Below are 18,718 nucleotides of genomic sequence, written 5' to 3'. Positions count from 1 at the left end.
ACTGAATTTGTAACTGTGTGATGTGGTTCATTAATAACATCAGTATTTTTCTCATAGATCAGCAACAGCTTCCTTTTAGTGAAATGGCCATATCTGAGTTACAACTAAAACATACATGTGAATATATGAAATGGTAAACTGTTCTAAATTAGAATAACAGCAGAGTTATCTCTCTACAGTCGGTCGATAATTTTGGCAGATCACAGTTTCTACTGGCCCCAATGGCTTCATCTACTGAGCAACCCAAACTGAAAACCTCTCATTTAATTTACATTTATCTCTAACCTAATTACTCCCAAAAGGCAAATTGTCAAGCCATTAAAAACTAATCATTTAAAAATAAATTAAACACCTTTCCATCTTCCCCCATCTCCTTTGTGCTTCCATATGGAATTGGTAAGGTAATTGCCAAAATTTTGAATGTTACAGATGAAACTGATAAACATGCACATTACTATATGATAGCACACCCATGGCCAAAGTAGGTTTGTGAAAAATTCACGGTGGCCTTTATTCCTGTGGTGCATCTGCAATGAGCCCTTGATGTCAGGTGGGAGCTGAGTGATCCAAATGTGCTACAGCACAGGGTGAAAAAGCAAAGGTTGTTGCAACAGGCATCTGAAGGCCCACTGTCTTAAGCTAACTTCCATTCCACACTGCGAGTGAGAAGGTTGTCAGTGGAGCTGCTCCTCCTGTCTGAAAGGAAACCTCTATACCTTTAAGTGATGGCAATTAATACAAGAAGCAAATATACACAGCCATTTCTCTTATAAATGACTGGCAGATGCCTATCCCACAGGTATTAACAATCCATTCTTGATATTTGGGTACTATCCGTTGAAGTACAGCTATTTGTCTAAAGAGAGAACAATGGTATTTCCCAAAAATGTGCCTCAGAGATTCATTGATAGAAACTTTGGATTTCTGGTCAGTATGCACACACATCCACAAGAATATATTCTTCCTTGAGCCTCAATGACACAAAGAGTGGTCTTGATGTTACTTTATGTTACCCATGTCATGGATCAAAACTGTTAAGGGTGATGTAGGTTTAGAAATGCAGCCTATCTGGAGTACCTAGTAAGTTCTTATTGTTTTCTGTATTTGCATTAACAAACTGATAATTTTTTAATTCATATGCTGCTCATATTGCAGTTTTATAACACAATGCCATGAGACTGCTACTATAAAGTATTTAGTGAGCAGTCCATCCTCAGAAGCTGCTATTGTGACTGCCTCTCAAGACATGTAGTCCCTACTAGGACCTTGAGATATGAATTTTCTTTCAGGGCCAGTTGTACCATTCATGAAGCTTTTCAGTCATTACCGTTAGCTGATCTGTGGATCTGCCCCAGAAACAGCTTGTGTTTTGCTTCTGCCTCTCTCCTCCTCATGAAAGAGTCGGGTTTTGCATCAACTTTTCTAAGCTGAACAATCACTGGATCTGGCTAAGTTATAATCTGTGAACTGTATTTTTCAATGTATCATTCAGGATCCTCAAAAAGCTTCTACTGGCCTATGCATTTCTTCTGGTTTTTTTTCAGCAAAGGTCTTTATTTGTTAAGGATACAGTGATCCTATACCATTTGCAGGAAACCTCTATATGACACAATTGCAAATTGTGTCTGAAGAATCACAGAATCATAGAATGGCTTAGGTTCAAAGGGTCCTTAAAAGTCATCTAGTTCCAACCCCACTGTCATGGGCAAAGTTGCCACCCACTGGATCAGGCTGTCAAGGGCCAAGGATGGAGCATCCACAGCTTCTCTGGCCAGCCTATGCCAATGTCTCACCACCCTCTTTGTAAAGAGTTTCCACCCAACATCTAATCTAAATTTCCCCTCTTTTAGATTAAAGCCATTCCCCCTTGTCCTATCAATATCAAACCATGAAAAAGTTGGTCTCTCTCCTGTTTACAAGCTCTCCTCAAGTACTGGAAGGCTGCAATGAGTTCCCCTCAGAGCCTTCTCTTCTCCAGGTTGAACAAGCTCACTAAGTATTACATTGGTATATCAATGAAGGACCTCCAAATAGTCCAGGAGTTACTCAAATATAGGTAGTATAAAGCCAGTGCAACTTCTTGAGATGATCGACTAGTATTTCCTGCTCATCCCCTGCAAAGAAGACCTTAAAAACATGGATGTTCAAAACATACTGCAGTTTGTCAACAAGTGTTAAAAAGTGGACATTGCAGCTCTGAGCTTAGTGAGCTTAGAGATACGATTTACTTGACTGGTGTCATCTTTTTACTAAATGCTGCCTTTTCACACAGACACTGCGGCCAGCCCTGTCAGTCCCACTTTCATCATGCTCAGGCTGAGCTCTGGGCATGTTCCTCCTGACTGCATGGATGCTCCTTGTGCTATGACTTAGCACATTTACTAGCTGATCTCTTTTTAGTAGCCTGTAAGATAAAGCCACAGTCATGCACAAAACAATTATAACTTATAGTCTCCTAAGAGAAATGTCACAGATTAATGCACTGCTTTGCAATCTTCTGAGAGTCAATGAATAATTATTTACAACAATCTCAAACATTACTGCTGAAGGTACTTATATTTCAACATAGCTGCATAAATACATCCAATAATTGCAAATTTAAGACTTGCAGACATGGATTGTTATCTATATATGGTTTATACCAACTTATTTTCTTCAGTTTGACTTGAATAATATTTACATGCTAATTATTTTTTTCACATTTAGTACCTGCCTTTGCATATATTTCACTAAATATGAAGACAGCAGATTAATATCCATCACTGATTCATATTCAGTATAAAGAAAAAGAAAGAAAGTTAAGATGATATAGGAAAATCATATCTCTCATCTCTCTAAAAACTGGTCAATTGAGGTGACTCACCTTCAGCTATCTATCACTGATAAAACCACCAGCAAAATATAACAATTCAGAATAAATAAGTGGTCTGACTCTTTTTGCAGGTAGTGATTATTTGTGGAAGATTTAAGATGTAAGTAAGATCACAGAGACTAAAATAAGAGGTTTGAAGCAAGGTACTCAAGGAAAGGTCTGAAGAATCAGCCTTCATGTGGATATTTAATGAGAGAACAACTGACCTTAAATAAAGGGCAGGAAATACCTGAATACAGTTGAGATACTGTGGACAAGCTGTAACATGATTGTAGATCTAATATGATCTTGACTGAAAGGATTACAGTTCTTTAGTCTGTTTATTATCCAAAGTGATGCTTAGTGAAAAGGAGAAAAATGAAACAAGAAAGAAGGCAGCATAACATGTACAGATTCATGGACGGTGGCCTTGAAAATCCTGAAAATCTTGAAATCTTGAAAATCTTGAAAAGGGACAGAGGATGTGATTCTATTTGTAAAGGGATTGCTTATTTTTGCCCAGATAAATGCAGATAAGATAAACCGATATTAGTAGTAATAATTTTAAAAATTGTTTTATTCTAAAACATAATAAATCATATTTTTTATAATAAAACACAGGTGTTTTTATTATTTATTATTATTAATCTTTTTTTTTTTTTTTTTTTTTTAATTTTTGCAACCCTGAGTTCCTGCCCATAGCTGTGGAATTAGGAAATTGTGTGCCTATTGCTTATCCCTCAGGAAGGAAAGAGCTAACAGACTTGAACTCAAGATTCTCCACATAAAGGTGTTGACTAATGAGTTCTCTTTTGAAATATTTATCGCTTGAATACTCAAGTCAAAGGATGCACACTGACATTTATTGCTATCCTTTTAAAACACAAAATGGTTTTCTACTCAGGTTACTCCATAATTCACTGTAGTGATGTAGGATTTGTGACGTAGGCAGAACTCAGCCTTTTAGACATTGTACAATACAAAGTCCTTGCTGTTGCTAATACTGAATGGGTTGTTTCAGTTTACAAAAGGCAAATATTTAAAGAAATTTAGTATAAATAATATAAGGTTCAGTTATGCTTGCATATTAGAAATATACACCATTTTTAAAAGCTGCATAAGGCTCACTTAAGAGTATTACTGCTCCAGTAATTTCCTTCAGTGCTGGTGTTTGCAGAAAGCATCATAAAAGCAAATATCTGTAATTTTTCTCTTTAACTTGTCCTATTACAATTTTAAAATGAGAAAAATAAAAATGAAGAGGTAGTAAGAATTCATCCTAATCTTAAAGTCATAATCCAGAAGAAAAGCCACAACCAAGCAGAAGTGCTGGCAAACAGAAACTTGAAGCCATGTGAAAACATGCTTTTGATAGATTCTGCCCTCAGGGAAACTTGGTTTTGTAAATTCACTGTAACTGAAGAGGATGGCAAGCAATTTGCTTTATACCAGCAATACATTCTCCTAATGCAAATAGCCTGAAGAAAGACATGTCATAGCTGATTTCTCAGTCAAAACATTTCTCTCTAATTTCAAATTTCCAATATGATAATTAATTAAAAACACCGTACTTTTATCTCTCAACATAAATTGCTGTAGTGAAAGAGATATATGCCTTTTTATCACAGAAATAACAATTGTGTGTTACAGCCACGAAAAAGCTTATGAGTAGTTTGACTTCCATGCTGGTGTCAGACTGTATGACTAATGTGATGCCTATGTCATTTCTGAACAATTTGGATCTCTCCTCGTAGGATTAAGGAAGTCAGAAGGAGCTACTGACACCATAAGCACATCGCTGCCAAAGTGCAGAGACAAGGAGAAAATCAGAGCTGTAATCTGTGAAATACCAGGGGGCCACGGTTGGATCTCACTTGGAAAGAGCACTTTCTCCCTCTCCCACTTGAGCTACAAAATGATAGATATAGTGATGTATAGGTCTTTCTCATCCTCCTTCCTCCTCCACATCTCTACTACCTATCCAGTGGTGCAATGAGATTTTCAGAATAAAGGGTGAATGGTCTTTCCAACACAAGGATATATAGGCATAGCAAATTCTTTGCCTCTGCTGAAATACACAATTTCTCATTAGATTCATAATTAACCCAGAGCACCCACCAGTTGACACAGGTGATACACTTTATTCCCAAAACAAAGACTCCCTTAACCAAAATGAATTCCCCATGGAAATTGGCATCGAACCCAGCAAAACTTTCCTCCTCAAGGCTTCACAGGATGCTGGTTCATAAAAGGCACCTGAGCATTTCCAATTCAAGATATGACGGATGATTATATCTCCTCTATAGGGTATGTTTGTGATAGGTGGCTATGTTCAAATGAGAAAAATTGCATTAGCCTGGAAGCACATAGACCATGATAAACACCTTGTATGAGGATTCCAATGATAAATACTGTCAGCACATATCTGCTACAAAAGGGATATCTTCTTAAACCCCAGCTGGCAACAGCTTAGTTCTGATACAGAAGGATTAATATATTCACAGGATTTTGTATGAGACAGTATAACTAGAAATTGCACAAGCTGGAGAAAATATCAGCTACCAAACGTGGATATATATATTTTTATGTAGCTTTATTCATTTTAGAATGCATATCACAAAAAGAACATTTGTGATCTAATTTTGAATTAACCTAAATTTACCCCTCACTTTAAAAATATCTATAATTTCATTTATCAAAATCCATGCTTGAAATATGGTAACTTTTTTAGCGATCTACACTACACTCCAACTTCATTTGCCTCTGAGACATCTGTTTGATGAACAATCTAGTTTGGTGCTAACCAGTCGAGCACTAAGCACTGCATACAGACATCAGAGTACTCACCCCAGTAAGCTGGAGTGATTACACATTTAGCAATTTTCTAAGATTAAAAATATTACCTATGACCATTTCTACAAGCAGAGAAAGATTAAACAGTGTTTATGTGGGTAGTTTATCAGCCAGCTTAGCTTCTCCATTTTTTGGCTGATGCTGATGGATTTAGCACGCGAGCTTCAGTAACACTCCTTATGAACTTCACTGTACATACCCAGGGCCCGGCAGTTTTGAGATCTGCCATAGAGACTTGTGTTCCTAAATCCAAGGGACTCACAATTATATTTCAGTGAGAAACTTAATGGCCACACTTATCAGGATCACGGTAAGCACCAAAATTACATTTCTCAAAGGAGTTTAAAATTAAAAGCATTGAAGAAACATATTTCTTCCGTGTGTGAGCTGAAGTAATATCTAGCAAAGGCCACATGCATTCAGTTTTGATTAAAACATGCATCAAGCTAATTACTCTCACAAAGGCACATCCCGAGCCTATCAGTGCCCTTGTTAATGTTCTCTCCTTTCCTGACTAGACTGATTCAATGATCAAAATAATTAAGCAGCTATGTGGCAAATCAGATTTATACAGCTGTGGAAATGAAACAGGTGTGACCTGCACATATTCTTGGTTGGTCTTTTGTCATGGGACTGCAGTCTCATTTTTTATTTAAGGACCTTGCCAGTAGTTATACATCACAAGATAAGGTTACGATTTGTGTGTCAGGGATAAAATAATGCTTGTTATGTACCACATCTGAATAATATGGGTATGCTGATAATGAAAGAAAGGTGCCAGAAGGAATAGCTCATGTGTGTTGATGAAATCAGAGAGCATTAATTAGACACACACTATTTAAGACTATGTAGCAGCCTAACACACCATAAAATTAAAGGCATTATAAATAGCAGGTTGATTACACATCAGGAAAAAAAAAAGGGATGAAGTTATGCTCTATAATTAATGAATCTCTTCAGAATACAACTTTCTTAGGCCTTATAAATATCACCTGAATTACTAGAGGAGCTGTGAAATCGTTCCACTGGGGAAATTAATTAAAATCGATGAAAGACATATAGAAGCTACAGCCATCTTTATTATTCCTGAGTTCATTGCTACCTGCTGAGTTTCCAGCTGCTTGAGCCATATTTCAGATAAAGAATCCCTGGTCCTTGCAGGTAAAGCTATCAGCTGAAGTGGAACATAGCAGAAGTAATGTAGGTTTATAATCTTTCATTAAGTCAGCTTGTGCTGCTGCAAACTCTGCGAACTTTTTTATGCACAAAGAGAACAAAATGTACAGATTTTAAACAACAGATGAAGAATTAATCCCAAACCCTCTCTGTGAGGATGTTCATATGTCTGCAAGCATATGATTGTCTTCCAAGGCAAAACTTGATGCTGTTTCCTCTTTTCAAAACTGGATTCAACCTTGTTTTCCCAAAGTAAAGAGAGGAAAAGACCCTTGTCCAAATGCAAGTTACTGGCCACAAGAACATAATTGCCAGTGCAGAATGAAATGACCTGAGCTCCTATTCCTCTCTTCTTCACCACCCTCTCTTCTTCTCTACACTTGACTTACTTTAAGATATATAAGAAGAAATGCAAAGTAATGCATAAATGATCAAACAGTATTTAATAATACAGAATACTTTTGAAGAAAACAGTTGCTTTGTTAAAGTAGTATAAATAGAAACAATATGTTACTAAGAAAGTAAAATAAAAGGCACTTGCAGATATGTGTCCTACAGATTAAAGGCGGTATGGAAAAGTTGTGAGTGGTGCAATTCAACAGGAGGAATCTGGCTTTTTCTGTCTCTGAGTTTGATTTTTAAACTGCTTGTTCTGTCACCACCTTTGAGAATTAAGGGCTCAGATTCAAGACCAGAGATCACAGCCCAGGACAATGTTCTGTTTATATAGCACATAACTGCGTGACTTTCTACAGAACATTTTAACAAGTTTTATTATTCTTACTCATGCTATTTTAAACAAGTTAGGAAGGGCAAAACAAGGTTTTTCTTAGCATCAGGAACTTTCATTCTTCATTGGACAAATCTGTCAATATATCACAGTAACTCTGCCATGACAACATCAAATAGAATCTATCATATGACTAGCATCTTTATAAAAAGATCAGTCAATAACCTTTTAAAAAATCTTCACCTTCATATGATGGTATTAAACCTTTTGAACTCCAATACAAACTCAAACCCAGTCATAAACTCATATTTTCTAAATTGGAGAGTGTCAAATCCATGTATTGTCACACAAAATGCTAAAATGCATTAATGTCCTAGTGTTTCTGAATGATTTCTGTTTATAAAATATATAGCATAACTGTGAACAGTATGAGTGTATTCAGTTATAGCTTTCCTTAAAAAATCTCATAGGTATGGTTTATAAATTAGCTGCCTAATTTGCATTTGCTTGAAGCATAAGCAGTTTTTGGATAGTAAAGAGAAGACTGCCAAAAGCTTGCATTTAATAGTAAAGTACTATTTCACTAAAACTATTTTTTTTCTTTTTTTTTTCTGCAAAGAAACAAGTTGTCTGCCAGCTATTTAGATTTAGCTTGGCTCCTGCTGCCTTCCTGCCAGTATCCCAGCTCCATGCTGAGGAGAGCTCCTCACTGCTGCCCATCCTTAGGCACTGTCCTCTACGGAGGAAAACTGGAGAATGGGGTTGGGTGGGAGTATCATTGGCTCACCTGACTTAGGTACTGGGGAGAAATGACTTTAGAAGTCAGTTTAAATGCTGTCTTAGTGTGTAGTTATACCTACATATATGAATGGTAATAATGTGAAGACTGTTCGCATGCAGGTAGATCCTGGAGTTTTTAGAGACTCACAGGTAGAAAAATCAGATTGCTTTGGAGACTAGAATACTTCTTGATGATGCAATATTTAAGTCGGTAATAATTCCTAAACATTAATGCTTGTGTGTAACAATGGTAGCAGCTTACATTACATCTCAGTAAACCACTACAGGACATGGTGATACACTGGACATTTACAACACAGATCCCAACTAAGTACCTGAAGAAAGAGAATAAACGGGCATTGACTTGCAAGACACTTCCTTCAAGTGTAAGTTAAATCCAGAAGGAAGAGCTCCCAGGACATGTTATATGGCTGCTTTCTGTCAACACAACGTGTAGAACAACATAATTGGCACTTTTTCCTTAGCAATAAAGCCTTGATTTCTAGTAATACTACCATTTCAGTCAATGTGAATTTTGTCATTGATTTTAGTGTTGCGTGACCAAAAACCTAGGTTCATATAGAAGTAATCAATAAAGCAAAACAAAATATCTGGAGAAGATGTTCAAAGGCACAAACTGCTGTTAAAAGCCTTCTGGCTAGAAATGACTTTCATCAGACATGGGGTGGCAAATTGTCACTCAACATTTTTCCCTTCTGCTCTCTGATACATGTTGTGAATTCTGCTGGTGCCACAAGCAGTTTATATTACTTACAAGTAATCTAACTGCACATAGAATATCTTTGATTTTAAACTGCATTACACAAGTCACAAGTAAATTATAAGAGGAAATTATTTATATCAACCACTTCCCTTTAATTTTAATTCTCAACATACAGCACTTGTTCATCATGTTCCTGGCTCATAAATTCCTGGCAGGAAGAACATTGCATAAGAGAAATGTAAATCTCTGCAAAAACATTAAACTTCCTGTTACAGCAGTTAGTACACGATTCTTCTTTTTTCCACCTGTGTTTCTATCTACATACCTACAACTTCTTTGGAACAGAAAATATTTCATAGACTGTTTAAATGCTTCAAATTATCTATTCAGTAGGTAATACATATTACCTATGAGGATCTGCGGACAGTAGCTGACTGTATAGTAAAATACAGTTGATTCTTTGGCAGATCTCTTTTATTTGAATATGAACAGTACATTCTGTAGAAATAATATTTCAATTCAAATGTAAAAATGCTCTTCAACATGAATAATAACATTTTTGGATAATCAGTTTTTTTTTGAAAATCGAATTCTAATAGCCATTCTGAGTTGAAATAAAATGTACACATATGTTCAGGCGAAGTTAAAAAAAATTGTGCAAATATGTATGTAAATATGGTTTTATGAAAAAGAAAGAAATCAGATTTTGTGGTGGCCACAAAAACATTTACAATTCATGCGGAGTTCGTGGGCAGGTCCAACCAACAGAATTTGCATTTCATGATGTGCTGCTGCCTCTTTTTCTAAACAGACACCAGTCAAAATGTAAATCCAACTTGTTATAGGGACATACAACTTCTTGTGCTTACTTTCAAAACCCAAATAGGACTGTTATCACAATGTTTAGTTGGAAAAAAGATTTTTCACTTAATCACTGGAGGGATTAATCCCACATACGGGATATTTCATAAAAACAGAGATATTAATATTCCTACTTCTAATGATTAGAAATAATTTATTCTCGGGGCATTGTTTAGTCAACAGTTTTTGTGAGTAGCAGGAAAATATTTCACTTTTTGATAGAAATAAAAAAGAACCAAAGTGGACTCATTTTGAACATGTGCTGTCTGTGAGGATCAAGGCTTACTATACATTCACATGAAATATCCACAACATATATAATGATTTCTTTAAACATGCACATTTTTTTTTAATGCCAAATTTTATCAAAAGTATAAATCATTGCATATTCACTATTATTTTCAAACTGGTAGAGAAAGCAATAGGGGATGTAAATTGTCCCCATGTTGCACACCTCAATCTACTCATTAGTGAACCTACTTTAATAGAAACTTACTTTCCTACTCATTGCATCTGCATCAAATGATCACTGCCAAGTGAAATGTAGTATCTGTTATTTCATAGATTATTTATATATCAAAATATATTACTGGGAACCGGGATGCTGAATGATAACCTTACTAGAAAGCTGATCAGCAACAAATATATAGAGGCAATGGCAAAAAGTTTGACAGATTTGCTGCTCTCATGAAAGGAAGTTGTAGAAAAAATATATCTTAATGCTTGAAAATTATTTTAGGATATATCATAGTAATGAAAAATGTGCTAAATCAAGATCCATGCTTGCTTGAATACATATTTATAAGACTTAGTCCTGATCAAAAATATTAAGTATCAGATATTAAATGGTACCAGTGAGAAGGCAAATCAAATCAGTACCTAGTGCCTCAAAATTCAGTTGTAATGTAAGTTTCTTTTTCTCAGCACAGGGATGACATTTTCTAAGCCACAAGTACTAAATCCCTGACATTTTCTTTGGGTTTTAGTTCAGCTACAGAGGGCAAGCAGGAAGGTTCCTCCCTCCTTTCCCCACTGCTCTCAACCTGGAAGACATTTTTTAAATGATAGACTATACGTTTTTAAAAATTATTCCACTTTGAAAAATAGCATATATAATGGAAAAAGCCATTTTCAGAATAATAATCAAGCCTGATACATGTTGAGGACCTCTGCCATTAGGTTTTAGTACTCTGCTGATAGTACATGTTGACCTACAGTAACAAAATAAAAATAAAGTAAAAATGAAGCACTGCAAGTAGCTGAGCCAAGTCTTCAGTAGGTCCTAAGGAAACAACATGCAAACACACACAGTAAAAACCAGGCTATTAGGCAACACCTAGACACAGCTTTGTGACAGACCTGGGGGTGAACCAAAACCAGCGCTACAACTGTCTTTGGAGACTATTAATAAGACAGATACCAGCAATTTGGAGAACAACTGGTACTCTATCTTAAGAATTACAGTTGGATGATTTTCTAAGGCATTTTCTAACTCATCAGGGTCAAAAGAAGTCTTGTAACACAATATGCATAATTTTTGTGTGTGTGCAAAAGGCAGCTCTCAGCAGCATTTATTTTGTTCAGGATTTGAGAGAAAAAACAAACGAGTAGTTTGTGGAGATCACTGCAGACTTCTGAAAAGGATAATAAGAAAGATATGTCTTGTTTTAGGTAGGGGAACAAAAACATTTAACTCTAATCCATACGTAAGCTAATATTAAAGCCTATTTATCAGAATCTTTAAAACACTAATAACTGGACAAAGAAAAAAAAAAAGAAGAAATGAGGTGGAATGGGGAAAACAGAAATTTAAGACTGAAATACCTCTTCATTGCAAAAAAGCAAGACTGAGTACTCCACAGATAGGAGCTGGAACTAAAATATTGATCATGTGTGCTCACAAGTTTTACAGTAATGTCACCCTCTCGAACTTGAGATCTGTGTTCCTTCTGAGTCGTGTGTGAAAGGAGGAGGGGAATGTTTACAGAGGAACACCCAGAAATGTTCCTGGATTTTACTCACATGGAATCACTAAGAGTAATACTTCTACAATATAAAAATGTTACAGTTTCTGCAGCAGTTAGATATTGGCTGATGCTTCAAAACCAGCAAGAACCCTTATAATCATTTATCAGATTTTGGATAATTATCTGAGAGACTTTACGTGCTTTTTTTTTTTTTTTTTAAAGTTATTATTGTTTTTTCTTATCTTATGAAGATCAAACACATTGTGCTTGATCTTATCACTGGTTACAGCTGGAAGTATGTCACTGTAGCACTTCTTAGAAGCTCTCTGCTGTTTAGATTTTTTATATTACATTTAGTAATAAAAACTCACAATGATGTATTGAGAAGAGATTGCACATGTCATAAAGATCAAGATTTCATTCTGTCAATATTTTTATGAAAGACGCAATGTTACAAGCTGTGTTTGAACTTAAGAACTGTACTGGAAGTAGGACGGAGGTGTTCTCTACTGCTCTGTTCTTACAGAGAAAGTACATGAAAGGGAATAGAAAAAAAATCAGGTCATCTATAAAAACAACAAAAATAGATTGCTTGCAAATCAAGACTTGCACTGAATCATAGAACTATGGTACCATTATGGTTGGAAAAGAGCATCTAGTCCAACGATCCACCTACTGCCAGTACTGCCCACTAAACCATATCTGTAAGTACGATATCTACCCTTTCCTTAAACATGTCCACGGATCACCTCTTTGGGCCACAAAGATGATAAAGGGCCTACCTTTATCTCCCCTATGAGGAAAGATTGGGTGACATGGGTCTGTTCATCCTTGAGAAATGAACACTCAGAGGTGATCTTATTAATGTTTAGAAATATCTTAAGTGTGGGAGTCAAAGGGACATGGCCAATCTCTATTCAGCAGTCTGTGGGGACATGGCAAGGGGAAACAGCCATAAACTGGAGCACAGAAACATGCAAAGGAACTTCTTCACAGTGAGGGTGATGGAGCACTTGACACAGGCTGCCCAGAGAGGTTGTGGATTCTCCTTCTCTGGAGATACTCAAGACCCACCTGGATGCCAACCTGTGTAGCCTGCTGTAGGGGGCCTGCTCTGAAGGGGGGTTGGACTCGATGATCTCTGAAGGTCCTTTCCAACCCCTACAGTTCTGTGATTCTGTGACAGTGACTCCATCACCTCTCTGGGCAGCCTGTTCCAACACCTGATCACTCTGAGAAAAAATTATTCCTAATATCCATTCTGAACCTCCCCTGCTGTGACTTGAGGCCATTCTCTCTTGTTCTATCACTGCTTACATACAAGTACTTTATTTATTTATTTATTTATTTATTTATTTAAAGTTTTTATTTTTTATGAAAACAAGCATCAGTGGATTTTGCCTTAAGAGAGCAGACTGTATGGTCTGAACCCCAGAGGGATTTTGCTCCTACAGAGCAGGGAGGTAGATGTCTCTGCTACAGCATAGTACAGAGATTCTGACAGAGGGTTACAATTCATGTAATGTTAAATGAGGAAGTGTGGAGTCCTTTCAAGATTCCCATACTTTTAGAGGCTTTGGAGGGTTTAAGTCTATACAATAGCACTCTTGCATACTATAATGTTCTAATAATTACATTTTTGTTATTGGTCCATAGCACACAAAGTTGAGATTTTTAAAAATAGATGAGCAATCTGGTTTGAAAACTAAGTGTCAGAGGAAGAAATTGCATGCACTTTTAGTAAATTGTCTCTGTGACTGATTGCACTCAAAAAATATATATTTTAGCCAGCAGTCATCTAACTTCAGTCCATCCAATCACTAGACTTCTGTTTGCTCAATTTAAAAGCCAGAATTATCTTCCTACATAGATTCCTTTAGAATACGATTACCTTAGATCTGATGGTTGTAACTTTAATTGATTTCACATTTTAAAACTATTACCAGTTATTCCAGATCTGAAGGTCATTAGTGGAGTGCTTCAATCCCAGAACATGTAAGTTTTGATAACCAGCACACTGTGAATGGTGTTTTACTAATGATAAATTGTGATACTGATGAAGTCAGTAACATTTTCTCCCAGCCTGAGCAGAGCTGAGAAGTGGAATTCTCAGCTGTATGTATGCAAACCAGTATTACATTTATATTTCTTACATTTCTGATACCTGCTTCATTTTTCAGTGACCTTTCAAATATAAACTGTCAATGGTGCAGTACGTTCATTTGCTAACTCCCCTAATACTCTCCAAATCACATAATCCAAACTACATGATTTGCATATGTTCATCTTTTTTAACAATTCCCTTTTTATGACTGTTCACGATAGCTGATGCATTTTTATGAGGTCTCCCTAGCTTTCCAATGATTATTTCTGCTGAAACTTAATTATTGCCCGTAATTCTACTGATTTATATTTGCAAGGTAAGGAAACACTCCCAACATAATTATGATAACCTTTTTAACAAAGACAAAGCTACTATTAAGTTTTTTGTTCCTCCTCCTTAAAGATTTATTGGACTTCTTTGTTACATTCTCCAGATATATTTCAGGTAAGTTAACCTCAACTCCCAAACTGCTTTCTTAACAGTCCCTTCTGTATCTGTCCTGACACTGTTTATTCCTTACCTTCTCACGTTCAAGAGAAATTGTAAATAAATTCTTGATTCCCTAGGATTTCCTATTCACTTTTAGTACTTCCTCCCAGCATTTACTCCACTGGGTCAAAACCTCTATTTTACTTACTGAGGCAGAGTCCAAAAACAGAAGTGGGGAGCATCAAGTATGGCACATTGAGTTTGGTCAGCTTATTAATCTCTCAAAGGTGCTTTTTGGAACAAATATCTTTCAGTGCTTTTGAGTAAGTTACACAGTCCAGAAACAGGAAAGCAATGTCAGCTTTGGAAGTATACAGTAGACATGAAAAAGGGTCAAAGAAAAAGCTCCGGCTTATTTACCCTGTATGCTTCACTGAGAGACATACATTTTAAATTTTACTACTAGTGACATTGTGAAATGAATAATTTCAAACAAGCCAACCTTCTCAGGTCACAGTGAATTCCCTTCAAAGATATGAGAAGAGTTCTTCTATCCCTGAAGTCCCTGAGTTGTTGAGTAGCAATTATATATATATTTCCATGCAAAGATGTTATCCATGTGATGTGAATATTCAATGACATTTTTACTCCTGCAGGTCATGAATGTCTTTTTACTCAGTCTTATTACTGATACTCCTAATTGCGCTGAACTCAACTTATTCAAAAAGTATGAAGCAATAGGAACTTCCTGGGGCTATTCTAGCATAGCTTTATGTGAAGAAAGCTGTCTCTATATCATGCTGAAGAGATATTCCCTTGTTGTCTGGGTCTCTGATGTTTTAAGGAATGAGGCAGAGTTGTCTTATATGTATCTGGGTCAGTAACTACACTTGTTTTCCCCAATGAGATTTCGCTTTCCAGTTGCTAACTCCTAACATACACTTTATTAAAGGCTGCTATTTTCTTTGAGCAGCAGCAGACTCACTACTGGGGACTCTTTATTGCCCTAATAGGCAAAAAGGAGATGAAAGTAATAATGGGCTGATCAAACGGTGATATAACAAGGTTCAACAAATGCTAAATCTACTTTTATGGCTGAAAGTGATTATCCTATCTGTAAAGATGGACACGTAAGATGACAACGGTATATCGGTGAGGAAAAGATGGCAGTATCTTTTATCCCATCTAAATGGGATCTTATCAATAAAAGAAAGTATAGAAGGCAATGCAAAGGAGCTGATACGACAAAATATTCCTTCTGACTGGGATTTCACATAACTTCTCATCAGTTGTTGTAGATCTACAATAAATTCCTTCTACAACAAGACAAGGTTACTTGAAAAACAAAGTTATCCCTGTGGACAGCACATCTCTACCTTTTTCAGTGGTTCCCAGTGACAGAACAAGGGGCAAGGGGCACAAACTGGGACACGAGAAGTTCCATATGAACATGAGAAAAAACTTCTTTATGTTGAGGGTGACAGAGCACTGGAACAAGCTGCTCAGCGAGTCTGTGGAGTCTCCTTCCCTGGAGATACTCAAAACCCTCCTGGATACTTTCCTGTGCAACCTACTGCAGGAAACCTGCTTTAGCAGGGGGTTGGAGTAGATGATTGTCAGAGGTCCCTTCTAACCCCTACAATTCTGTGATTTTGTGAAGTACTGTACTGGTTTAAGACAAAGATATTATGACCTACTGTGAGTCACATGCATTCTACACTGCAGCATCTACAAGCACAACTTATGAAAATAATTTATTTTGCTTTCCATTTACCATCACCTATTTAGACCTTTTAAAATGTAGACATAAATTTCTACAGCACTCTGCATGAAGGGAAATCTAGGACTGAACAAATTAAACCTGGGGAATGAGGGCAAAGAAACATAACTGACTAAACAATTAAAAGTAAACTTGTGATACCTCTGTGAGGAGAGAGATGTCATCAGGATAAAAGGAAGTGGGATGACTATCTTCTCATTACAAATAAATAAATAAATAAATAAAAATCCTCTACTGGTTTTAAAAGAAAAAAAAAATCTTCACAAGATCTGCATGATACAATAAAAAGGTATAATTCACACCACAGCTACATAAAAATAGCAATGACTATTCCAGCTATGTAAGTTATAGTATGCGGTGGTAACATAACTTGGAGGCACTCTAGAGACTGTGAATGACTGCCTCTCCATGGAGAAGCCCCACAGGTGCACTGCAGCCTACCACAAGGTTTATCCTGACCATACTGTCCTAAGCAGCTATTGCCCCAAAGTCAAACCTTTTGTTTCAGAAAAGCTTCAGCAGGGCATATTTATCAGTTTTTCAGTGTTTCTAAGACTGTATTTTTTACAGTGGTTTCCTCTCACTCAGTTGTTATGTTTGTGCAATGAAATGAGAACCAGCCTATCAGCTATGTGCTAACAACCTGAATTATGGATAAAGCATGCTAGAAATATGGACACACATCTGCATGGAAACTCAGTATGTGTGTATGTACGCAGGACAAACAGTCATACAGAAATAGCCTTAATCTAAAATTTATTTAGGGATCACAGCTTGCTGTGATACTTATTTATGATTCTCATCAGTTACAACCATGTATGGAATGAATAACATACATAAACTACTTAATGTGAGTGCATGGAATTAAAACCAAAAGGTGCAGCAAAAGCAAAGCATTAAAATTAGTGCTGAATTTCAAAGTTATGTACAGTGCTGCAGCTGGAAATTTATTCGTAGGGGACCTGGAACTTTTATCCTGTTCATGCAGGCACATGGGTAAGTAGATTTTTTTTTTCCCCAGCTAATTCTCCAGTAACAGTTTTGTACCTGGAACAGAAAATGGAAATAGAGACTCCCCATATTTTATATTAAAACAAGGTCATATTCTTACTACTTTTCCAATCCTCCCACCTCATGTGAGTGTTTTCAAATTGTCTGAAGTACAAAATGCTTTTACACTCTTCTTCAAACACTGAAGAAAAAAAAAAAGTGCTAGGAAAACAATGTTTATAGTGCTGTTCAGCATACACCTAATCCAGAAGCAGAATTTCAGTGAATCGGAATGCCTACAAAACTCACTTCTGCTTCATGCCAGTTGTTCAAGTGTTTTATTAAGACATAGTGAGGAGATAAAAAATGGTTTACCCTACATATACTTAAAATTATACACCTAATATCCTTCATTGTTATTTACAAAGGGTCACCAAAAATAGTTTCAAGTTTCAGCATCTTAAGTGAATAGAAAACGTGGTATTTGTCCATTGTTTAACACAGCTGCTACCAAGAAGCACGATATTTCAAAATAACAGGGTTCTAGGTGAAATCTGTCCTTCAAAAAGGCTTTGAGTGATATGAATAGGAGTAATATCAAAATTACCCAAGTTTATTTGTTTGTCTGTTGATACTTTTGCAATTGGTAATTAATGAAGAGGGAGCGATGAAACATCCACATATTCACCATTTCATCTAATATAACAAAGAGAGTTCCATTGAGGTATCTTATTGATTGGCATCCTAAAATTAGAGACAGCTTAAAATAGAAAACAGTGCAAGAGCTACTATCACAGTTGCAAGCTTGATTCTGTTTCATTCTGATTGTTCTAATTATGTTTCATTCTTATTCCTTTTCCCTTGGCAAACCATAGATTCTCCTTGGGGTCAGTAGAAGTGGAAGGGAAAGGGGAAGAAGGCAGCTTCTCTTCATCAAAGCATTCTTTAAAGAACCTTGCGTAAAGTTCTCGTGAATGACTATAATGCTATGGCAAATAAAAAATCTAACTTAGTTACTCAGTCACAAATTTAATTACTGTATACCACAACCAGATTTGCATAGGAGAGAAGGCAAGAAAGCAGGTGGCTATAGGACTCCTCCCATTTTACATGATAACAATAATAGTAACTGATACGTTAAAATGAACTAGATTAATTAATATCTTAATATATGCCTGTATATATAAATGATTTCCTTTCACTGCTGTTAAGAGAACAAATTTTATGATAATTCTTTTTATTTGAACGTGAAGCAGATTGATTTCTGTGGCAGAAATCTTAGCAGGGATTTAAGTCCTGCAAACTTTCTACATGCAGCACATCCATTTGTTTTGGTAAAGAAAGACTGAAGGGGAGCCATATGGATTAAGTTCTGAGGAATTAAAGCCAAAGTCAGTAATAAAGCTGCATAAATCCCTTCAACTCTGAACAGAAGCAATGCCCCTGTCCAAATAAAGTCCAAACTTATCTTCT

General features: G+C 36.3%; 1 protein-coding gene across 23 annotated transcripts in view; it reads right to left on the bottom strand.

Moving 5' to 3' along the window:
* RALYL (RALY RNA binding protein-like) overlaps positions 1-18,718 on the bottom strand; it is a 380,415-nt gene that overhangs the window by 94,665 nt on the left and 267,032 nt on the right. The window lies entirely within an intron of this gene.

Source organism: Gallus gallus, chromosome 2 (assembly GCF_016699485.2).
Source record: "Gallus gallus isolate bGalGal1 chromosome 2, bGalGal1.mat.broiler.GRCg7b, whole genome shotgun sequence".
NCBI lineage: Eukaryota > Metazoa > Chordata > Aves > Galliformes > Phasianidae > Gallus > Gallus gallus.
The sequence above is the reverse complement of the archived record's forward strand: the minus strand, read 5'-3'. Positions and strand labels throughout refer to the sequence as shown.